Genomic DNA, 25,876 nt, shown 5'->3' with positions numbered 1-25,876 from the left:
CATACATGGGTACTGGGGTGGAATCATTAGGAATAGATGTCAGCCAACAACTACTGCAAGTGTATGGGTGGCTTCAGAGCCAAGAAAGTACAGACCTATAAGCAAGTCTGAGAAGAAAAAAAAAAATAATAATAATCAGCCTTTATTGTCATTGACAGACGAAAAGCTCCGAGTGCCTCCAGCAAGTCTACAGACCTCAATTACTTCAGAGACTCTTGAAAGAAGGATTTGGCAATTTAAGGCCCCGTCACACATAGCGAGATCGCTAGCGAGATCGCTGCGGAGTCACAATTTTTGTGACGCAACAGCGATCTCAGTAGCGATCTCGCTATGTGTGACACGTAGCAGCGATCAGGCCCCTGCTGTGAGATCGCTGGTCGTGTCGGAATGGCCTGGGCCATTTTTTGATCGTTGAGGTCCCGCTGACATCGCTGAATCGGCGTGTGTGACACCGATTCAGCGATGTCTTCGCTGGTAACCAGGGTAAACATCGGGTTACTAAGCGCAGGGCCGCGCTTAGTAACCCGATGTTTACCCTGGTTACAATCCTAAAAGTAAAAAAAACAAACGCTACATACTTACCTACCGCTGTCTGTCCCCGGCGCTGTGCTTCTCTGCTCTGGCTGTGAGCAGCGGGCAGCCGGAAAGCAGAGCGGTGACGTCACCGCTCTGCTTTCCGGCCGCTGTGCTCACAGGCAGAGCAGAGAAGCACAGCGCCGGGGACAGACAGCGGTAGGTAAGTATGTAGCGTTTGTTTTTTTACTTTAACGATGGTAACCAGGGTAAACATCGGGTTACTAAGCGCGGCCCTGCGCTTAGTAACCCGATGTTTACCCTGGTTACCCGGGGACTTCGGCATCGTTGAAGACAGTTTCAACGATGCCGAAGTCTTTCCCCTGATCGTTGGTCGCTGGAGAGAGCTGTCTGTGTGACAGCTCCCCAGCGACCACATAGCGACGCAGCATCGATCCCTGACAGGTCGAATCGTTGTCGGGATCGCTTTAGCGTCGCTATGTGTGACGGGGCCTTTACTTCTAATTTACTATCAAGCGCAGCTATCACAGAGTAAACCTAATAGGTCTGGACAGTTTATCTTTCTGGAGACTTTTCTTAAAAAGTCATGTATTTCGAACTAAAAATCATTTTTGTAATTTGGTTTCATTAAGAAAAATAAATAAATCTGGAAATAACACTGCGCAACAAATTTCAGGGAAGTTCTTGTCCCCTGAGAAAAATGGTAGTTACCTGCCGATAACGGTATTTCTCTTATCCCATGATGGCACCACGGAGAGAGGGGTCCGCCCCCAGGGACAGGAAACCTACAGATGAAAAAGGGCGTACCTCTCTCCCACATCAGTTGGATTACAGAGCCTTATACAGAACTTCAGCTGCAACTCAATATTTGCACAAATTAAACTTAACCTATTTAACTTAACAGAGGCACCGTGACTAAAATTAATTACTAGTACATTATCAAGTGCACACCTGTGTGTGAAAAGGGAGGGAATATACGGGTGCCATCATGGGATCAGAGAAATACCGTTATCGGCAGGTAACTACCATTTTCTCTATCCCCATGATGGCACCACGGAGAGATTTGAATAGATAGAGCTATTAGGGAGGGACCACTGCCTCTAGAACCCTTCGCCCAAAGGTAGGATCAGAGGAGGTCAAGTTTAAGCGGTAATGCTTGAAAAATGTAGACTGGGAAGACCAAGTGGCCGCTCTACATATCTGTTGTATTGAAGCGCCAGCTCTCTCCGCCCAGGACCCACGAAGAATCCTTCAGGTACGTCGCTGTAGGTTCCCCGTCAGGGACAGGAAACCAACTGATGTGGGAGAGAGGTACGCCCTTTTTCATCTGTAGGTTTCCTGTCCCTGGGGGCGGACCCCTCTCTCCGTGGTGCCATCATGGGGATAGAGAAATATTATTGTATCTTGTAGATTTTGATAAGTTCTTTTGATCGCCCGTTATTGCATTTTAATTCAATGTCACGGCAACCAAAAAAAAAGTAATTCTGGAGGTTTTAATTTTTTTCTCGCTACACCGTTTAGCGATAGGGTTAATGCTTTTTTTTATTGATAGATCGGGCGATTCTGAATGCGGAGATACCAAATATGTCTAGGTTTGATTTTTTTTTATTGTTTTATTTTGAACAAGGCGAAAGGAGGGTGGTTTGAACTTTATTTTTTTTTTTTATTATTATTTTCATATTTTAATTTTTTTTTTTTTTTTTTTTTCACGTTTGCCATGCTTCATTAGTCTCTATGGGAGGCTCGAAGCTGGCACAACTTGATCGGCTCTGCTACATAGAGGCGATGCTCATATCGCCCCTATATAGTAGAATTACAGCATTGCTATGAGCGCCGACTACAGGGTGGCGCTCATAGCAGTCTGGCATCAAGAACCATAGAAGTCTCAAGGAGACCTCTGGTTGTTATGCCAACGCACCGCTGACACCCGATCATGTGATGGGGGTCACCGCTGCGCGCATTTTCGGACGGATGCGCTTGTTAATGCAGCTGTCAAGAGTTTGACAGAAGCATTCAACTAGCTAATAGGCGCGGGCGGATCGCTCAAAATTGTCAGAGGGACAAAACCTTTATAACAGTGAATTGGACGCTCCCCACTCTGCTATAGGGTCCAATTTATCATACGGATTTCTGATGTTCCAGAACTCTCGTTCTCGCGGTTTCTTTAATGTAAAGTTTGTTCCATCAGGATAAATAAATTCTATGAATTTGAATGTACTTTGTGCACAAGCGACCAAGTATATCGATCCTGCCCTTGGTATCGGCTATGTCAACCCAAATTCTGCACATGGGCTTTAAACCCAAGTTTCTGGTATTTCTTTATCTCTCGCAATGTCAGATCAAGACTTTCTTATTATTGTACTCAGACTGTTATTCTTGTTCGGCACATCCAAAATAAAATCAATGACTGAATTTAAAAAAAAAAAAAAAAAAAAAAAATGCATCTTTGTATCCAGACACATTTAACGTTGATGCAGTCTGTCCTAAATCAGCTGAGAACAGCTCAGAAAGAGACAGACAGGGGTTAGAAATTAGCATTAAACTGTCAGAATGAGCTCACTGACAGATTCTCATAACTCATTCTGCAGCCACCAACAGACAGTACAACACAAAGGTTATACAAGGCAAAGTTTTGGCTGCAAAAATCATTTTTAGCCATGTATACACTATGTTCCAAATTATTATGCAGATGACATTTTTCTCGGATTTTCCTCAATGGTCGGTGCAAATGACAGTCAGTCTAATAAAAGTCATCACCCGTTAGATTATACATCGAATTTTATTGAAGAAACCTCCCAATGATAACAGAATAATCTCCAAAATGAATAAAAACTTAAAATGCACTGTTCCAAATTATTAGGCACAGTAGAATTTCTAAATATTTGATATGTTTTAAAGAACTGAAAATGCTCATTTGTGGAATTTGCAGCATTATGAGGTCACATTCACTGAACAAAAAAGCTATTTAACTCCAAAACATCCTAACAGGCCAAGTTACATGTTATCATAGGAACCTTTCTTTGATATCACCTTCACAATTCTTGCATCCATCGACCTTGTGGGTTTTTGGAGAGTTTCTGCTTGTATTTCTTTGCATGAAGTCAGAATAGCCTCCCAGAGCCGCTGTTTTGATGCAAACTGCCTCCCACCCTCATAGATCTTTTGCTGGATGATACTCCAAAGGTTTTCTGTACGGTTGAGGTCAGGGGAAGATGGTGGCCACACCATGAGTTTATCTCCTTTTATGCCCATAGCAGCCAATGACTCAGAGGTATTCTTTGCAGCATGAGATGGGGCATTGTCATGCATGAAGATGATTTTGCTCCTGAAGGCACGTTTCTGCTTTTTAGACCATGGAAGAAAGTTGTCAGTCAGAAACTCAATATACTTTACAGAGGTCATTTTCACAACTTCAGGAACCTTAAAGCGTCCTACCAGCTGTTTCCCCATGATTCTGGCCCAAAATGTGACTCCTCCACCTCCTTGCTGACGTCGCAGCCTTGTTGGGACATGGTGGCAATCCACCAACCATCCACTACTCCATCCATCTGGACCATCCAGGGTTGCTCGACACTCATCAGTAAACAAGACTGTTTGAAAATTAGTCCTCATGTATGTCTGGGCCCACTGCAACCATTTCTGCTCATGAACACTGTTCAGGGGTGGCCGAATAGTAGGTTTATGCACCACAGCAAGCCTTTGAAGGATCATACACCTTGAGGTTTGAGGGACAACATAGGCACCAGCAGCTTCAAATAACTGTTTGCTGCTTTGTAATGGTATTTTGGCAGCCGCTATCTTAATCCAATGAATTTGTCTGGCAGAAACCTTCCTCATTATGCCTTTATCTGCATGAACTCACAAATCTCTTCACAGTATGATGATCACAAGGTTTTTGTGAAGTATCTAATTTTTTCATACCTTGTCCAAGGCATTGCACTATTTAACGCTTTTCAGCAGCAGAGAGATCCTTTTTATTTCTCATATTGCTTGAAACCTTTGGCCTGCTTAATAATGTGGAACATCATTTTTAAGTAGTTTTCCTTTAATTAGAATCACCTGGAAAACTAATTAACACATGTGTTTAAGATTGATTTTAGTTTAGTTATCTATTGAGCCCTGAGACACAATACAATCCACAAGTTTATTTGAAAAACAAAACAATTAAATCTCTATGACAAATCCAATTTGCATAATAATTTGGAACATGGTGTACAAGTTCAAAATATGAGGAAAATCCATTTAAAAGGGCTAATTCGGACATCAGTGATTTTTCTCGTACAGAAAAAAAATAAAAAAGGACAGATTTTACTCATAGTGTCAGTTTTTACCATTGGAATTTCGTCTTTTTTTTATGTTGAAGTCGAGCTTCTATTAAACATAACTGGACAGCACACTGATAGCGTCCAAGTGCCGTCCACTTTTTTTTATGGAGTCAGATTTGAGTTTGCGACTATTAAAATATCAAAAAGGGAAAAAATAAACACCCTAGGCCTACGCACATCAAGCACTAAGGCTCTTAAATTAAAAGCCATAGTGCTCGAAACGCGCAGGTCTAGTTTGTTTTTATTTTTTATCCTGTTTGTTTTCCTGCCTATTAAACAAAACAAAATTGCTCAATTTTGAAACCAGGATTGAAAACGGTTTTCAATGTCACTACACCAGCCTCACCAGATCTAAGAAATCTTTTTTAGAATGTATGCGGTGTTTGTTTTGTTAAATCTGGTAAGGTATAAGGTTTAATTCATTGACCTTTAGTGAAATGGCTACTAATGTCCCAGTATTGGATTTCCGCAGGAGAAATCATAAGTGACAATGTAATATGAGCCCACTACAGAAAAATTAAGCTTCTCTGAAGATCAGCAAACCGGTGACTTCACTGCAGTGATCGAATACTGACATTCAAGGTCAATTGTTCCTTCCCAATGTTAGAGGCAGGCTCTTACGGCTCGCTTAGGAAAAAGTGTAATTGTGTGGTAAAAAGTGACATCTCCAAACATTCTGCTGAAAATAGCAACTTGTACACATCTATATATTATATACATATATTCTTCAAAATAATATATATATATATATATATATATATATATATATATATATATATATATATATATATATATATATATATATATATATATATACACATATACATATACATACATATACAGTGCAGACCAAAAGTTTGGACTCCCCTCATTTAAAGATTTTTCTGTATTTTCATGACTATGAAAATTGTAAATTCACACGGAAGGCATCAAAACTATGAATTAACACATGTGGAATTATATACTTAACAAAAAAGTGTGAAACAACTGAAATTATGTCTTATACTAGATGGTGGCCCGATTCTAACGCATCGGGTATTCTAGAATATGTATTTATGTATGTATATAGCAGCCACATGGTATATAGCACAGGCCACGTAGTACAGTATATAGGAGCCATGTAGTATATAGCAGACAAATACTACGTGGCCTGTGTTATATATTACAGTGCCTACAAGTAGTATTCAACCTCCTGCAGATTTAGCAGGTTTACACATTTGGAATTAACTTGGCATTGTGACATTTGGACTGTAGATCAGCCTGGAAGTGTGAAATGCACTGCAGCAAAAAAGAAGGTTATTTCTTTGTTTATTTTTTTTTAAATTGTGAAAAGTCTTTTCAGAGGGTCATTTATTATTCAACCCCTCAACCCACCAGAATCCTGTTTGGTTCCCCTAAAGTATTAAGAAGTAGTTCAGGCACAAAGAACAATGAGCTTCACATGTTTGTATTAATTATCTCTTTTTCCAGCCTTTTCTGACTATTTAAGACCCTCCCCAAACTTGTGAACAGCACTCATACATGGTCAACATGGGAAAGACAAAGGAGCATTCCAAGGCCATCAGAGACCAGATCGTGGAGGGTCACAAGGCTGGCAAGGGGTACAAAACCCTTTCCAAGGAGTTGGGCCTACCTGTCTCCACTGTTGGGAGCATCATCCGGAAGTAGAAGGCTTATGGAACTATTGTTAGCCTTCCACGGCCTGGACAGCCTTTGAAAGTTTCCTCCCGTGCCGAGGCCAGGCTTGTCCGAAGAGTCAAGGCTAACCCAAGGACAACAAGGAAGGAGCTCCGGGAAGATCTCATGGCAGTGGGGACATTGGTTTCAGTCAATACCATAAGTAACGTACTCCACCGCAATGGTCTCCGTTCCAGACTAGCCCGTAAGGTACCTTTACTTTCAAAGCGTCATGTCAAGGCTCGTCTACAGTTTGCTCATGATCACTTGGAGGACTCTGAGACTGACTGGTTCAAGGTTCTCTGGTCTGATGAGACCAAGATCGAGATCTTTGGTGCCAACCACACACGTGACGTTTGGAGACTGGATGGCACTGCATACGACCCCAAGAATACCATCCCTACAGTCAAGCATGGTGGTGGCAGCATCATGCTGTGGGGCTGTTTCTCAGCCAAGGGGCCTGGCCATCTGGTCCGCATCCATGGGAAGATGGATAGCACGGCCTACCTGGAGATTTTGGCCAAGAACCTCCGCTCCTCCATCAAGGATCTTAAGATGGGTCGTCATTTCATCTTCCAACAAGACAACGACCCAAAGCACACAGCCAAGAAAACCAAGGCCTGGTTCAAGAGGTAAAAAATCAAGGTGTTGCAGTGGCCCAGTCAGTCTCCTGACCTTAACCCAATTGAAAACTTGTGGAAGGAGCTCAAGATTAAAGTCCACATGAGACACCCAAAGAACCTAGATAACTTCGAGAAGATCTGCATGGAGGAGTGGGCCAAGATAACTCCAGATGAGAAGAAACTCCGTGTGCACTGCTATAGACCGGTGCAGAGACTAGGTACCCAAACCATAAAATGCAATATGAAAAGAAGTCTCGCACTCAACTTAAATGTGTTTCGTAAATTTATTGCTGGACGTAGCACCAGAAACGTTTCAGCCCTACAGTGGGCTTTCATCAGTCACTACAGTGTTCAAAAAAACGCAATGCAATGCGGTATATAAACAAATTATGCAATACAATGTGGTAGATAAATAAAACATGAAAAAAACTAAAGTATATCCAAAATTGTCACAAACAATCAAATAGAGCCAAAGCATTAACAGATATATATATTTTTCAATGATGGTATCGCAGTGAATTTGTGCTTAATATCCTCGCTAGATATATTGTGGGAGTGGCTAACATGAAGAAAAAGTTGAAACACATACCGTGCTAATGCCAATTCCTTTTGTGGCAAAGAGTCCTTATATAAGGATGCAGACCTGAAACAGGTGCCTAATGTGGTGACAGACGAGAGAAGAGAGCGCACGATGTATAGCATTCACATGGACATGGATAGATAGATTGTTATAAAAAAGGAGGATGGTACTCACAGACAATATCCCCTTGCTGGGAAAGTGGATGAGGGGTAGATGTAGTTTTTAATGGGGTGTAACTATAGGACGTGGGAAGGAAAGGGAAAGTAAATATAATATACTGATATACCTAGGGGCACTACAGTTTCAGGGGTACATGTGCTAAAGTACCTTGGAGATATATATAGAAATGGCGGGAGGTGATCCCTTCGTAAGGCGAAACACGAGACCCAGGCTGCAGAGGATAGAGATCAGGTAAAACTCAGTGTAAGTCCCCATATCGATTAGCCATGCATATTGCGGAAATAGTTATAAAAGGCATGTAATTACCTGTAGAGAAGCCGCTGGGGTATGAGGATAGTCCTCTCAGACGCGGAGTCCACCGCTCGTCTGAGAGGTATACATCGTGCGCTCTCTTCTCTCGTCTGTCACCACATTAGGCACCTGTTTCAGGTCTGCATCCTTATATAAGGACACCGCGTGCTCCCTCCACTCATCAGGCTGATGCAATGTAGTTTCAATTATTGGGGCTCCTTCAACATACTAGTTATCTAGCACACTGATGAAGGTCCAGTTATGACCGAAATGTTTGTGTTACTGTATGTATAATAAACCCCAATTTTGCATCACAACACGTCCGGAGTGTGCCAGTCACTTATTATCTAGTAAAAAAGTTGGTCACACAGGGTTAATAGCAGCGGTTACGGAGTGCGTTACACGCGGCATAACGCGGTCCGTTACCGCCGACATTAACCCTGTGTGAGCGGTGACCGGAGGGGAGTATGCGGGCGCCGGGCACTGACTGCGGGGAGTAAGGAGCGGCCATTTTCTTCCGGACTGTGCCCGTCGCTGATTAGTCGTGGCTGTTTTGCCGCGAGCAAGCAGCGACTTGGATTTCCATGACAGACAGAGGCCGCGACCAATGAATATCCGTGACAGAAAGAAGGAAAGACAGAAAGACGGATGTGACCCTTAGACAATTATATAGTAGACTAGATGGTGGCCCGATTCGAACGCATCGGGTATTCTAGAATATGCATGCCAACGTAGTATATTGCTCAGTCACGTAGTATATTGCCCAGCCATGTAGCATATTGCCCGGCGACATAGTATACAGCACAGAGCCACGTAGTATACAGCACAGAGCCACGTAGTATACAGCACAGAGCCACGTAGTATATTGCCCAGCCACGTAGTATATTGCCCAGCGCCACGTAGTATACAGCACAGAGCCACGTAGTATATTGCCCAGCCACGTAGTATATTGCCCAGCCACGTAGTATACAGCACAGAGCCACGTAGTATACAGCACAGAGCCACGTAGTATACAGCACAGAGAATCACTGCGAACAGAAGCTGGCAGCAGCATCGTGCGCATCGGGACAGCTTTGCTGGACGGCAGAGGGTGAGTATATAACAATTTTTTATTTTAATTTTTTTTTTTTTAATAACAGGGATATGGTGACTGCAGTGCTATATACTGCCCACATATATAGCACTGCGGGCACCATATCCCTGTTAAAAAAATAAAAAATTATGCTATATACTGCGTGGGCAGTGCTATATACTGCGTGGGCAGTGCTATATACTGCGTGAGCAGTGCTATATACTGCGTGGGCAGTGCTAAGAGCGACCTACATACATACATATTCTAGAATACCCGATGCGCTAGAATCGGGTCACCATCTAGTGTATATATACACACACACAGATATATATCTTGATAAGATACCAGAGTCAAGATCCAGACAGACCAATCTCAGCAGAGCCTGAGTTGACTACAGGAAAGCCTAAAGGTACAGTCACACTAAGCGACGCTGCAGCGATACCGACAACGAGGTCAATCGCTGCAGCGTCGCTGTTTGGTCGCTGGAGAGCTGTCACACAGACAGCTCTCCAGCGACCAACGATGCCGGTAACCAGGGTAAACATCGGGTTACTAAGCGCAGGGCCGCGCTTAGTAACCCGATGTTTACCCTGGTTACCATCGTAAAAGTAAAAAAAACAAACACTACATACTTACCTTCCGCTGTCTGTCCCCGGCGCTGTGCTTTCCTGCACTGACTGTGAGCACAGCGGCCGGAAAGCAGAGCGGTGACGTCACCGCTGTGCTTTCTGGCTGGCCGGCGCTCACAGCCAGTGCAGAGAAGCACAGCGGGGGACAGACAGCGGAAGGTAAGTATGTAGTGGTTGTTTTTTTTTCTTTTACGCTGGTAACCAGGGTAAACATCGGGTTACTAAGCGCGGCCCTGCGCTTAGTAACCCGATGTTTACCCTGGTTACCAGTGAAGACATCGCTGAATCGGCGTCACACACGCCGATTCAGCGATGTCTGCAGGGAGTCCAGTGACAAAATAAAGTGCTGGACTTTCTGCAGCGACCAACGACATCACAGCAGGATCCTGATCGCTGCTGCGTGTCAAACTGAACGATATCGCTAGCCAGGACGCTGCAACGTCACGGATCGCTAGCGTTATCATTCAGTGTGACGGTACCTTAAGACTCAATGCCACACTCATGGATGTGTAAATGCTTGACCCTCTACAATGTCAACAGGAAATGAAGAACCTTCCTCAGAAACTCAATGGGGCAATAGAGAGAAACATTGGAAGTCAACTCAAGACAACTAGCACAAGAGACCATCAAATGCAGCATATACCAAGGTAATGAACTGTCCCCATTGATGTTCTGCATAGGTTTGAACCCCCTCAGTCAGATAATTACGGAGTCTGGCTATGGATACAAGTTCAAGAGTGGAAGCACCATCAGCCACCTCCTCTACATGGATGACATCAAGCTGTATGCGAAAAACAAACGAGCCATCAATTCACTGATCCACCTGACAAAGATCTACAGTGGAGATATCGGGATGTCCTTCTGACTGGAGCAGTGTGGCCGGTTGGTAATAGAGAGGCAAGGTAGTCAAGACTGATGAGGTGGAATGACCAGCAGGGCACATAGCAGATGTACAGACATGCTACAAGAACCTCGGCATCCCACAGGGATATGGTAACCATGATGAGTAGGCAAGGAAAGCAGCAACATCCAAATACCAGCAAAGGGTAAGTCAGGTCCTGAAGAGTCAGCTCACTGGGAAGAATAAAATCCGTGCCATCAACACATATGCCCTGCCAGTTATCAGATACCCTGCTGGCATAGTGTGCTGGCCAACAGAAGGGATAGAAGCTGCAGATGTGAAGACACGGAAGGAATCTCCTCACAATGCATTGAGGTCTCCACTCTAAGTCTGAGGCTATGTGTACACGTTCAGGATTTTTTGCTTTTTTTTTCGCATTTTTTCGTCCATTTTACGTGGAAAAAAATGCTAAAAAAAAAAAACCTTACATAAGCATCCCATCATTTTTAATGCATTCTGCAATTTTTGTGCACATGATGTGTTTTTTTCGCGTAAAAAAAGCAGCATGTTCATTAATTTTGCGTTTTTGCCGCTATATAATTGCATTGGGGAAGCTCCAGAAAAAAAACGTGGTAAAAATGTGAAAAAAAAAAAAAAACACGAACGGATTTCTTGCAGAAATAGTCCAGTTTTGTTCAGGAAAATTCTGCAGAGATTCCTGAACGTGTGCACATAGCCTAACACCCAAAGACTGTATACCAACAGAAAGGAGGGTGGGCGAGGCTTGATAAGCATCCAAGCCACCATTGTGGATGAAACAAGGTGTATACAGGAATACATCAGAAAAATGGCACCAAAAGATGAGATGCTGAGAGAAAGCCTAAGGCAGCAACAACAACAGATCTGGAAGGAAGAACAGGAACATGAAGCGCCATGGCAAGACAAGCCGATGCATGGGATGTACCATCGACCGATAATGGAGATGACTGACATGGAGAAATCCTACCAATGGCTGGAGAAAGCTGGACTCAGACAGCACAGACGCATACCTCCCAACTTTTGAAGATGGGAAAGAGGGACAAATTTTAGGCCACGCCCCTGACCACACCCATTCATAATTAGTCACACCCATATCCACGTCCCAACCACACCCATTTAGCACTGCTGATCACACTGTTTCATATACAATAATTATAAACAAAAAAATATAGCCACACAGTGCTCCATACTGTATAATGGCCACACATGATGCTCCATACTGTATAATGACCGCACATGATGCTCCATACTGTATAATGACTGCACATGATGCTCCATACTGTATAATGACTGCACATGATGCTCCATACTGTATATTGGCTGCACATGATGCTCCATACTGAATAATGACCCCACATGATGCTCAATACTGTATAATGACCGCACATGATGCTCCATTCTGTATAATGGCTCCACATGATGCTCCATGCTGTATAATGACCACACATGAAGCTCCATTCTGTATAATGACCACACATGATGCTCCATACTGTATAATGGCCACACATGATGCTCCATACTGTATAATGGCCACACATGATGCTCCATACTGTATAATGGCCACACATGATGCTCCATACTGTATAATGGCCACACATGATGCTCCATACGGTATTATGGCCACACATGATGCTCCATACGGTATAATGGCCACACATGATGCTCCATACGGTATAATGGCCACACATGATGCTCCATACGGTATATTGGCCACACATGACGCTCCATACGGTATAATGGCCACACATGATGCTCCATACTGTATATTGGCTTCACATGATGCTCCATACTGTACAATGACCCCACATGATGCTCAATACTGTATAATGACCGCATATGATGCTCCATACTGTATAATGGCCCCACATTATTCTCCATACTGTATAATGACCACACATGATGCTCCATACTGTATAATGACCGCACATGATGCTCCATACTGTATAATGGCCCCACATGAATCTCCATACTGTATAATGACCACACATGATGCTCCATACTGTATAATGGCTGCACAAGATGCTCCATACTGTAATGACCGCATATGATTCCATACTGTATAATGACCTCACATGATGCTCAATACTGTATAATGACCGCACATGATGCTCCATACTGTATAATGGCTCCACATGATGCTCCATTCTGTATAATGACCGCACATGATGCTCAATACTTTATAATGACCGCACATGATGCTCCATACTGTATAATGTGTTATGACCTGGTGGTTAGGAGCACCCGACCTGATAGTTAAACTCATACAGGACGAGCTCTGGGATGTGGGAACTCTGCTGACCGCAAGCCCTAATCCTATCGCACACACTAGAAATAGCCGTGGAGCGCTCCTGCCACTCCCTAGGCGCCTCGACACAGCCCAAGAGCTAGCTAGCCCTAGAGAAGAAAATAAAGCCTAACTTGCCTCAGAGAAATTCCCCAAAGGAATAGGCAGCCCCCCACATGTAATGACTGAGTAAAGATGAAAGTCACAAACGCAGAAATGAAATAGGTTTCAGCAAAGGGAGGCACGACTTACTAAATAGACAGAGGATAGGAAAGGAATCTTTGCGGTCAGCACAAAAACCTACAAAAGACAACGCAGAGTGTGCAAAAGGGTCCTCTGCACCGACTCACGGTGCGGGGGTGCCACCCTGCATCCCAGAGCTTCCAGCTAGCAAGACAAAATCAAGATAACCAGCTGGACAAAGAAACAAGAACAATAATAACAATCAGGAACTTAGCTTCTGCAGGAGAAGACAGGACACCAGACAGATCCAGGAGCGAACTGAACCAATGCTAAAACATTGACAGCTGGCATGGAGAAACGATCTGAGTGGAGTTAAATAGAGAAGCCAACCAAAGGATAAACCACGTCACCTGTGTAAGGAACCTCAGAAGCAGCAGCTCCACTCACAGCCACCAGAGGGAGCCCACGGACCGAACTCACTGAAGTACCATTCACGACCACAGGAGGGAGCTCGACAACAGAATTCACAACAATAATGACCGCACATGATACTTCGTACCATATAATGGCGACACATAGCTACTCCTACACACGCGGCTGCGCTCTGTACACTTTGCACACACGGCTCCGCACACCTCACACACACACGGCTCCGCTCCGTACATCTCGTACACACACGGCTCTGCTCCGTACACCTCGTACACACACGGCTCTGCTCCGTACACCTCGTACACACACGGCTCTGCTCCATACACCTCGTACACACACGGCTCTGCTCCGTACACCTCGCACACACACGGCTCCGCTCCGTACACACTGTACACCTCCTGACCCCACACAAGGCAGCATACTTACCTCATCCTGCGGCTGCAGCACCATGTGGCAAGTTGGCAATCAGCACAGGCAGCCGAGTCTTGCAATCCACGGAGGTCCCAATCATGTGACCGCTGACTCCTCCCCTCCTGTGACTTCATCACAGGTCCTATGCACAGAAAGCAGGCAGCCATACGGAAGGGTAAGGGCCCGGGGCATGGCTTAACACAAGGGGGCGTGTTGGTCCTGCTGTCTGCGGGATCAGAGCGTCCCGTGCTGGACAGCAGGGCAAAGGCTCAAAACCGGGACAATCCCGCACAATGAGGGACGGTTGGGAGCTATGCAGACGCACTAATCACAGCGGTAAAAGAGCAAGCACTAAGTACCAGATCCATAGAAGCAGGAATTTACTACAAAAGACAAGACCCAAGATGCAGACTATGCAACAAAGAAACCTCAGAAACCGTCCAACACATAGTGGCAGGATGCAAAATGCAAGCAGGAACAGCGTATACCTAACACCACAACCTAGTAGCGAGAATTGTATACAGGAACATCTGCACAGCATATGGGCTATCTCCCGCTAAGTCCAGGTGGGAGACCCCTAAGTTAAGAAAAGTGCAAAGCTGGGAACAACTAAGATCCTGCGCAGAATCTTCAAACTCCCAGGCCTCTGGTAGAGGAACCGAGAGTGAGGAAGGACAAAAAAGACCACCCCCAGTGGGGGGGGGAGGGGGCGGGGGTGAGAAGGAAGATTATATATATATATATATATATATATATATATATATATATATATATATATATATATATATATATATATACAGACTGATAAATGCAGGCAGGGGAAGTATAAGTATGACCCCGTCATCTGCCCCTGCTTGTGGTACAAATTGTACATTGTCAAAAGAAATTTCAGGGAAACTGCTCTGAAATCAGTGACCTATTTATTAACTTTTACTGCTGTCTGAATTCAGAGGGGAAAAGCTTGGTGTGTGTATCCTGCGCTCATCGTTCTGATTGCACATATAATTACACCCAAGACGCTCCAGTATAAACCAGGTCTGAAGGACAACCTAATCTGTATTCTATAAACAACGAACTAATATGTTCTGGTCAAAAGCTGCGGTAGGTGGATGACAGCGGAAAAGAATTGTAATCAATCTGTATTACTTGTAGATTAATCACTTTATTAGAACATCATTATGTTGGGTACATTTTTGTACAAGTTGTGCCATTGCTGAGAACTCTTGTCTGCAAGTGCAATGGTGGGCATATCGATGCACTTGCAGTCCATGTCCTCGTGCTGTTATCTTTGTCCATTTCTTGCCGTCTACTACTGCTTAACTGACAGCAATGAAAAGGATAAGGCGTGTGATGAGATTCTGCGGTGCCACACAGGGGCCAACCTCCGCGGCGCCACATAAGTACAGCTAGACATAGTAGATAAGAGTCTGTGGGACATATAGGAGAGATGTCTTCCCAAAGTAGCATAATCACAGCACACACCAAAACCTGTCTCTGCTGTCAATCAACCATAAAGCAGAGGAAGGCAGAAAGAACATCACAGAAGACATGAACTGCAAGTGCTATGATCTGCACTACAACTACATAGTAACATAGTTATTAAGGTTGAAGGAAGACTTTAAGTCCATCTAGTTCAACCCATAGCCTCACCTAACATGCCCTAACATGTTGATCCAGAGGAAGGCAAAAAAAAAGTGGCAAAGAGTAAGCTCCAGACAGGGGAAAAAAATTCCTTCCCGACTCCACATACAGCAATCAGACTAGTTCCCTGGATCAACGCCCTATCAAGGAATCTAGTATATACAGTTATATGAAAAAGTTTTGACACTCCTATTAATCTTAAGCTTAATGTTTCAGAAAAATTGTTTTTTTTTTGCAACAGCTATTTCCGTTTGATATATCTAATAACTGTTGGACACAGTAATGTTTCTGCCTTGAAATGAGGTTTATTGTACTAACAGAAAATGTGAAGTCTTCTTAGGTGCGCCAGAGCCTGACTTCCTCTGCGGTACCATCCCAGGAGGCAATGATGCCGCCGACCGCTTCAGTTGATGAATTGCTTCTCTTGACACTCCCAGATCTCTAGCTACAACAATCACCGAATCCCCCTTCTCGAGCAGAGTCAAGGCACGGGTTTTCTCTTCCATTTTAAGCTTCTTTTGACCCATTGTGGGAAATAATAAAAAACTGCCTAATAGCAAAACTGGCTGGGCTGCACATAACAACCAATCAGAGTGCAGCTTTCGCTTTACCAGAGAAGTGAAAACTGAGCGTTGATTGGTTGATATTTGCAACAAAGCCAGCTTTAACCCCTTAGCGACCGCCGATACGCCTTTTAATGGCGGCCGCTAAGGGTACTTAAACCACAGCGCCGTTAATTAACGGCGCTGTGGAAAAAGTCAATAGCGCCCCCCAGAGGCCGATTTTCTCCGGGGTCTCGGCTGCCGGGGGTAGCCGAGACCCCAGAGAACATGATTCGGGGGGTTTTTAACCCACCCCGCATTTGCGATCGCCGGTAATTAACCGTTTACCGGCGATCGCAAAAAAAAAAAAAACGCGATCTCTTTTTAATTTCTCTGTCCTCCGATGTGATCGCACATCGGAGGAAAGAGAAAAGGGGTCCCAGGTGGCCCCCCAATACTCACCTAGCTCCCCCGATGCTCCTCGTGTCTCCCGGTGGGCGCCGCCATCTTCAAAATGGCGGGCGCATGCGCAGTGCGCCCGCCACCGGGAGAATCTTTGGGGTCTCGGCTGCCGGGGGTAGCCGAGACCCCAAAGAGCATGATCGGGGTCGGTATTACCGACCCCTGTTTTGCGATCGCCGGTAATTAACTGTTTACCGGCGACTGCAAAAAAAAAAGTAAAGTGTAATTCTCTGTCCTCTGATGTGATCGCACATCAGAGGATAGAGAAATAGGGGGATTCGGGGACCCTAGCATACTCACCTAGGTCCCTGGATCCTCTTGCTGCTCCTCCTGGCCGCCGGCAGAAGAAAATGGCGGGCGCATGCCCAGTGCGCCCGCCATCTGTCTCCATCTGCCGGCCGGCAGGAGAACAGCAGTTGGGGCTAAAATTAGGGTTAGGGGTAGGGGTAGGGTTAGGGGTAGGGTTAGGGCTAAATTTAGGGTTAGGGTTGGGGCTAAATTTAGGGTTAGGGTTGGGGCTAAATTTAGGGTTAGGGTTGGGGCTAAATTTAGGGTTAGGCTTCTTTCACACTTACGTCGGTACGGGGCCGTCGCAATGCGTCGGCCCGACATACCGACGCACGTTGTGAAAATTGTGCACAACGTGGGCAGCAGCTGTAGTTTTTCAACGCATCCGCTGCCCAATCTATGTCCTGGGGAGGAGGGGGCGGAGTTACGGCCACGCATGCGCGGTCAGAAATGGCGGATGCGACATACAAAAAAACGTTTCATTGAACGTTTTTTTGTGCCGACGCTCCGCCAAAACACAACTGATCCAGTGCACGACGGACGCGACGTGTGGCCATCCGTCACGATCCGTCGGCAATACAAGTCTATGGGCAAAAAACACATCCTGCGGGCACATTAGCAGGATCCGTTTCTTGTCCAAAACGACAGATTGCGACGGAATGCCAAACGACGCAAGTGTGAAAGTAGCCTTAGGGCTAGGGTTAGGGTTGGGGCTAAAGTTAGGGCTAGGGTTGGGGCTAAAGTTAGGGTTAGAGCTGGGATTAGGGTTAGGGTTTGGATTAGGGTTGGTATTAGGGTTAGGGTTGGCATTAGGGTTACGCTTGGGATTAGGGTTAGGTTTGGGATTAGGGTTAAGGTTAGGGTTGTGATTAGGGGTGTATTGGGATTAGGGTTAGGTTTGAGGTTAGGGTTGAGATTAGGATTAGGGGTGTGTTGGATTTAGGGTTTTGATTAGGGTTATGGTTAGGGTTGACATTATGGTTGTTTTGGGGTAAGGGTTGGGATTATGGTTAGGGTTAGTGATTAGGATTATGGATCAGGTTGGGATTAGGGTTAGGGGTGTGTTGGGGTTAGGGTTGGAGCTAGAATTGGGGGGTTTCCACTGTTTAGGTACATCAGGGGGTCTCCAAACACGACAGCCAATTTTGCGCTCAAAAAGTCAAATGGTGCTCCCTCCCTTCTGAGCTCTGCCGTGCGCCCAAACAGTGGGTTACCCCCACATATGGCGCATCAGCGTACTCGGGATAAATTGGACAACAACTATTGCAGTCCAATTTCTCCTGTTACCCTTGTGAAAATAAAAACTTGGGGGCTACAATATCTTTTTTGTGGAAAAAAAAATATTTTTTATTTTCACGACTCTGCATTCTAAACTTCTGTGAAGCACTTGGGCATTCAAAGTTCTCACCACACATCTAGATAAGTTCCTTAAGGGGTCTAGTTTCCAAAATGGTGTCACTTGTGGGGGGTTTCCACTGTTTAGGCACATCAGGGGCTCTCCAAACGCGACATGGCGTCCGATCTCAATTCCAGCCAATTCTACATTGAAAAAGTAAAACGGCGCTCCTTCACTTCCAAGCTCTGCGGTGCGCCCAAACAGTGGTTTACCCTCACATATGGGGTATCGACGTATTCAGGAGAAATCGCACAACAACTTTTGTGGTCTAATTTCTCCTGTTACCCTTGTGAAAATAAGAATTTGTGGGCGAAAAGATCATTTTTGTGTAAACAAAAGCGATTTTTTATTTTCACGGCTCTACGTTATAAACTTCTGTGAAGCACTTGGGGGTTCAAAGTGCTCACCACACATCTAGATAAGTTCCTTAAGGGGTCTAGTTTCCAAAATGGTGTCACTTGTGGGGAGTTTCCACTGTTTAGGCACATCAGGGGCTCTCTAAACGTGACATGGCGTCCGATCTCAATTCCAGCCAATTCTGCATTGAAAAAGTCAAACGGCGCTCCTTCACTTCTAAGTTCTGCGGTGCGCCCTAACAGTGGTTTACCCCCACATATGGGGTATTGGCGTATTCAGGAGAAATTGCATAACAAAATTTATGGTTACATTTCTGTTTTTACACTTGTGAAAATAAAAAAAATGGTTCTGAATTAAGATGTTTGCAAAAAAAAGTTAAATGTTCATTTTTTCCTTCCACATTGTTTCAGTTCCTGTGAAGCACGTAAAGGGTTAATAAACTTCTTGAATGTGGTTTTGAGAACCTTGATGGGTGCAGTTTTTAGAATGGTGTCACACTTGGTTATTTTCTATCATATAGACCCCTCAAAATGACTTCAAATGTGATGTGGTCCCTAAAAAAAAATGGTGTTGTAAAAATGAGAAATTGCTGGTCAACTTTTAACCCTTATAACTCCCTAACAAAAAAAAATTTTGTTTCCAAAATTGTGCTGATGTAAAGTAGACATGTGGGAAATGTTATTTATTAACTATTTTTCGTGACATATCTCTCTGATTTAAGGGCATAAAAATACAAAGTTTGAAAATTGCAAAATTTTAAAAATTTTCGCCATATTTCCGTTTTTTTCATAAATAATCGCAAGTAATATCGAAGAAATGTTACCACTAACATGAAGTACAATATGTCACGAAAAAACAATCTCAGAGTCAGCGGGATCCGTTGAAGCGTTCCAGAGTTATAACCTCATAAAGTGACAGTGGTCAGAATTGCAAAAATTGGCCTGGTCACTAAGTACCAAATTGGCTGTCACTAAGGGGTTAATATTAGACAGTTTTTTTTATTATCTCCCCCATTGTGTACACTTTTAAAAAGTGAAATTATGATGTGGATTTTATATGTAAAGTTTTTTTTTGCTGCGCAAGTGTAAAGATTTGTTTTGCCGGCACTGTATGATCAGAGTCTAAGAGTAAGTGTACATTGCTTTTTATATTGAAAAGTCCATTGTGGATTTGCAAAAGAATCAGCAGACGTCCATGGCCAGATTAGCCTCAGTCAGTAGGACTGACCGGTGTGTAGCTTCCCTCCTCAATTTCGAGCAGAGGAAAAAAAAAAAGAAATTTGAACGCAGAAAAAGGAATTCCTAATGCAAATCAGGGAGAAGTTTGTGGAGAAAGTTTGAGATGCAAATGACTATGGTAGATCTGAAGCCTCTGTCACTCCAGCTCTATTCCCTGCCCTTCTCTGCCTCCTTTGTGTTCTAATCGCTGAGATGGTCAGTCACTGTTTGTTCAAAGAAGCATCAAAATAATTCTCCATCTACCTAATCTGGCTCAGAAAGACACCCTACTACACGCAATGGTCCTCCTTGAACTGGCAGGTGTATGTGTAAGGTAAGGATGAGCAAACGTGCTGGGATTAGGTGTTATCTGAGCATGCTCAGGTGTAACCGAGTGTCTTCGGCGTGCTCGAATACTATGTCTGAGTCCCCGCGGCTGCATGTCTCACAGATGTTTGATGGAGATTGCCTAACAGCTGTGAGACATGCAGCAGCGGGGACTCAGACATAGTATTTGAGCGCATCGAAGACAGTAAGGCTATGTGTCCAAGGGGCGTATTGGTAGCGCTTTGGACCACTCCGCCCAAGGCGCTGCTACCTTCTGTATGTGCTGCGATTCCGGATGTCTTCATTGAACACATACGGAATCACCGCATCCTATACAGTGGGGCAAAAAAGTATTTAGTCAGTCAGCAATAGTGCAAGTTCCACCACTTAAAAAGATGAGAGGCGTCTGTAATTTACATCATAGGTAGACCTCAACTATGGGAGACAAACTGAGAAAAAAAAAAAATCCAGAAAATCACATTGTCTGTTTTTTTAACATTTTATTTGCATATTATGGTGGAAAATAAGTATTTTGTCAGAAACAAAATTTCATCTCAATACTTTGTAATATATCCTTTGTTGGCAATGACAGAGGTCAAACGTTTTCTGTAAGTCTTCACAAGGTTGCCACACACTGTTGTTGGTACGTTGGCCCATTCCTCCATGCAGATCTCCTCTAGAGCAGTGATGTTTTTGGCTTTTCACTTGGCAACACGGACTTTCAACTCCCTCCAAAGGTTTTCTATAGGGTTGAGATCTGGAGACTGGCTAGGCCACTCCAGGACCATGAAATGCTTCTTACGAAGCCACTCCTTCGTTGCCCTGGCGGTGTGCTTTGGATCATTGTCATGTTGAAAGACCCAGCCACGTTTCATCTTCAATGCCCTTGCTGATGGAAGGAGGTTTGCACTCAAAATCTCACGATACATGGCCCCATTCATTCTTTCATGTACCCGGATCAGTCGTCCTGGCCCCTTTGCAGAGAAACAGTCCCAAAGCATGATGTTTCCACCACCATGCTTTACAGTAGGTATGGTGTTTGATGGATGCAACTCAGTATTCTTTTTCCTCCAAATACGACAAGTTGTGTTTCTACCAAACAGTTCCAGTTTGGTTTCATCAGACCATAGGACATTCTCCCAAAACTCCTCTGGATCATCCAAATGCTCTCTAGCAAACTTCAGACGGGCCCGGACATGTACTGGCTTAAGCAGTGGGACACGTCTGGCACTGCAGGATCTTAGTCCATGGTGGCGTAGTGTGTTACTTATGGTAGGCCTTGTTACATTGGTCCCAGCTCTCTGCAGTTCATTCACTAGGTCCCCCCGCGTGGTTCTGGGATTTTTGCTCACCGTTCTTGTGATCATTCTGACCCCACGGGGTGGGATTTTGCGTGGAGCCCCAGATCGAGGGAGATTATCAGTGGTCTTGTATGTCTTCCATTTTCTAATTATTGCTCCCACTGTTGATTTCTTCACTCCAAGCTGGTTGGCTATTGCAGATTCAGTCTTCCCAGCCTGGTGCAGGGCTACAATTTTGTTTCTGGTGTCCTTTGACAGCTCTTTGGTCTTCACCATAGTGGAGTTTGGAGTCAGACTGTTTGAGGGTGTGCACAGGTGTCTTTTTATACTGATAACAAGTTTAAACAGGTGCCATTACTACAGGTAATGAGTGGAGGAAAGAGGAGACTCATAAAGAAGAAGTTACATGTCTGTGAGAGCCAGAAATCTTGATTGTTTGTTTCTGACCAAATACTTATTTTCCACCATAATATGCAAAAAAAATGATAAAAAAAACAGACAGTGATTTTCTGGATTTTTTTTTCTCAGTTTGTCTCCTATAGTTGAGGTCTACCTATGATGTAAATTACAGACGCCTCTCATCTTTTTAAGTGGTGGAACTTGCACTATTGCTGACTGACTAAATACTTTTTTGCCCCACTGTACATAGACTGTGTTATTTATCTTGCGGAGACTGAGCGTCTCCGCAAGATAAATAGACATGCTGCAGTCTGGAAAGACGCGCCACATGTGCGTATACGCAGGGAAGCCGGAGGCATCCGTGCACGCATAGTGGAGACGGGATTTCATAAAATCTCCACTATGCTGTAACATTTGGACGCTGCAGATTGGACGCTGCGGATGTACACAGCGTCCAATCCGCAGCAAATACGCCACGTGGAAACATACCCTAACACCTTATCCGAGAAAGTTCGCTCATCACTGTCCAGACGAGTTTGGGTCAGGAGACCCGCGGCCTAACAGCCTCAAAGGCATATATGAGGAGGTCGGGTGTGGGTCAAGAGAACCAAGGTCAGTCCATATGGAGCAGGCAGAGACGGCACGCGGGAGCTTTTTTTTTACGTGTATGAATAATACCGACGTGTGAATGAGGCCTTACACAGACCGTAGGTTTACAACTGAATAAACTAAAGATCGAAAACAGAAAAAGCATCTTCTGTAAGCAGACTCCTGATGTCAGGCCGGCGTGCCGCACAAAGATGCTCCACGCTGCTGCTCTACTACAGATTTACAGTGTGGGTGGATACATACTGAATGTGTTGCATAATACAGAGGCTCGTGAAAATCACAACGCAGTGCCTGCAGAAATCTGACTCACACCTAACATCTCCAACCTGCCGGCGTCCATGACTATCTCTTCTGTCTTTTCCATACACTATAAAAATGTCATATCCACCTTTTTTTTTTATTTTTACCTGAATTGAAACATTAAACTAATAATATTTTGAAACTTTCATAAATAATCATTTAAAAATGTAATATTGGAAGGTTGCTAAAAAAATGTAAAAAAAAAAATAAATAAAATAAAAATAGATTATTGGTTTTAATCAAAGTTAAAAAAAATTTGATTTTTTTTTTCTAATAGTTTACAGCAAATTTTTCACCGGATGCAGAGCACTGCCTACCCAATCCCTCCATCTAACCAGTTTAATGAAAGGGACTGACATCCAAAAAACGCAAAGGAAATTAGTTTTACATTGAAAGTGTAGATCGACCTAAGCAAAAGTGGCGCGTCATCCCCCTGCGCACACCCAGATCAGCTGCTCAATAGCCATCTTTGTCTCCTACCACACAGCTTGATGGAACCATCCCTTTAAGGACCATAACCCCGATAATTAATACTGATAATTGTATACTCCTCAGGCACGCAGAGAAATCAAAGGGTTACTTATACTCCGCAATGGGGAGGGGATATCTGGCAAGTGTGTTGGGAAAGTTTGGCGCATCGGAGACACGGGCCTACATGACCTGCGTCCATTCATACACTGACAGTTACCACACATTTATTATTTATTACATTTTACTATTTCTGCAGTTTTTGTAACTTTTTTTTAATATAATTTCTTATTAAAGTATGACTTTGTTACCTTATTTTTTTCCATTATATAAAATGGTCAGATTATTATTATTATTACTACATGCAAAACTCAGACTATTTTTGCATATATTTATATAAATTGTTATGGTTTTTATTATAAATATGGTTCTGTCACTATATATATATATATATATATATATATATATATATATATATATATATATATATATATATATATATATCTTTTTATAATAAACCTTATAGTTTTTAATACTGTTATAACTTGGTCTTGTCAACATATGAAGCATGAGCATCAAGGAGCATAGTCATTTTCAATTAGTTTAATTAATTTAAAATACAGCAAAATAGAAATCAAAAATCAATCATGAGAAAATAAGTAAAATGTTGAGAAAAGGACCCCCCGCCCACAGAAAATGAATATATATATATATATTTATAGTGTGTGTGTGTGTGTGTGTGTGTGTGTGTGTGTGTGTGTGTGTGTGTGTGTGTGTGTGTGTGTGTGTGTGTGTGTGTGTGTGTGTGTGTGTATTTTACCCTGTGAATGTTTTATAAACTTTCAATTCACCCTAAAAAAAGAAAAAATATATATATGCGAGATCGATATAAATGATAATAACCATATTATATATACACATATATTGCGTATATTGTATACATATTGATCAAAACAGGACTTAATCTACACCTATTTAGTCCCAGGCCCCATCTACGACCACCATAATCATTATTTTAAAAGCCTTACCACTTGGTTGCCGAATGTAACCTCTATTATAACCTTATATCGGGCCATATGACAAAATGTGAACAAAATTATAGAAATAAATGTTAAAAATGCGGCTCATCATGTGCAACGGAAGATTCGGACACACTAGCAGAATGGCTGAAAATGTGATCAACAGCGACATTACAGGAAAATTAGGTTTTCATTGAAAAAAATAAAAAAATAAAACTCTCTTTCCCACAAGGGAATTTCTTCTCGGCGGGGGTCCTTGGTGTCATGGGAGGAGGGGGCACCGCTGTCAGTACAATGAAGAGCCATCAGATTGGTGGGCCCCTCCCTACTATGGGGCTGTACATACTGACCACACTTGTCGCCCACAGCTGGGGGGACATATGCAGATTATGGTTTATTTCCAGGAAATATACATTGCATAGATTATATGTGATTATTATTATTTTTTTTTATCCATTTGACCATTAGCGTAAATCATCTGTGATCACCCAATGGATACGACAGGCCCATTTATTCTCAGTGATGGGCACCAAGAGACGATCTGATCAGGATTTATTAAAAAAACAGAAATAAGCCCCCTGCAGAGACCCCCTAGCATCGTGCACTGCTATGTATGCATAGTGAGCCTGTGATGGGGATAGACATGGTCTCACTGTACAGTGCAGCATGAGTGGATGGCTGGATCAGTGCAGTGTACAATGATTTATGGCTGCACAGATGCGGAGGAGATGGGTCACAATGTAACACACTGCAGCAGCCTCATACACACACTACAAAGCCTCCCAATGGGTGACAGCACCCAACACCCCTCTTACCTCAATGGTACAGTCAGGATCCCAGGGGTGACATACCATAGACCCTTTCACTCATGTAGAAAACGGGGGGAGGGAGCAACCCGCGTCAAGTATAATAAAGATCTTGCGGTCACCTTTATCCAGCAATAACCGTAATACGAGGCACATCCATACTGGAGCCAAACGATCCGTTATCCGCCAGCCCCGATTCTCGCGGTAGCCAATATCCCTCCCCGGTCACCGGCTGCTCCCCCTACTCTCCATCACTGCAGCACCAACGACGTCACAAACTACCTTACCAACACAAGCGAGAAACAACCTAGCATGCTAGTCAATTACCACGCCTCCTTCTCTCGACATACCCGCCCCTTCTCGACTGCTCTTTCGGCTTTGATTAGTCAGAAAGGAAAATGACAGCAGAGGGAAAGGGTGGGAGGTCCTGCCAATCACAGCGTACAATGACACGCCCACATCAAGCCCCTCCCCGCCACTCCTAGCGAATGCCTGAGTTTCATGGCGATTGCGGTTACCTGGGAGAAGCGTCACAATCCAACTGCGCATGTGTACTAGTGCCTGCCGGGAAATGTAGTTTTTTTTTGTGATTTGGGTATTGAGCAGCGGATTCCGGCTCTAGTTCACCTGGTATAGTAAGACAGTT

At 43.8% G+C, this 25,876-nt stretch overlaps 1 protein-coding gene across 2 annotated transcripts in view; it reads right to left on the bottom strand.

The window, feature by feature from the left end:
* TTBK2 (tau tubulin kinase 2) overlaps positions 1 to 25,518 on the bottom strand; it is a 129,684-nt gene extending 104,166 nt beyond the window's left edge. Inside the window, exon 1 of one of the 2 annotated variants that reach the window (XM_069730929.1) lies at positions 25,240 to 25,518. The gene's annotated coding sequence lies outside the window, so the exon portion shown is untranslated. The remainder of the gene's footprint in view (positions 1 to 25,239) is intronic. The other variant, XM_069730918.1, reaches the window with a different exon arrangement.
* Between the last annotated feature and the right edge of the window lie 358 nt (positions 25,519 to 25,876).

The sequence above is a fragment of the Ranitomeya imitator genome, chromosome 1, assembly GCF_032444005.1.
Source record: "Ranitomeya imitator isolate aRanImi1 chromosome 1, aRanImi1.pri, whole genome shotgun sequence".
Lineage (NCBI taxonomy): Eukaryota > Metazoa > Chordata > Amphibia > Anura > Dendrobatidae > Ranitomeya > Ranitomeya imitator.
Note: the sequence above shows the minus strand (reverse complement) of the source record. Positions and strands in the feature narration are given on the sequence as shown.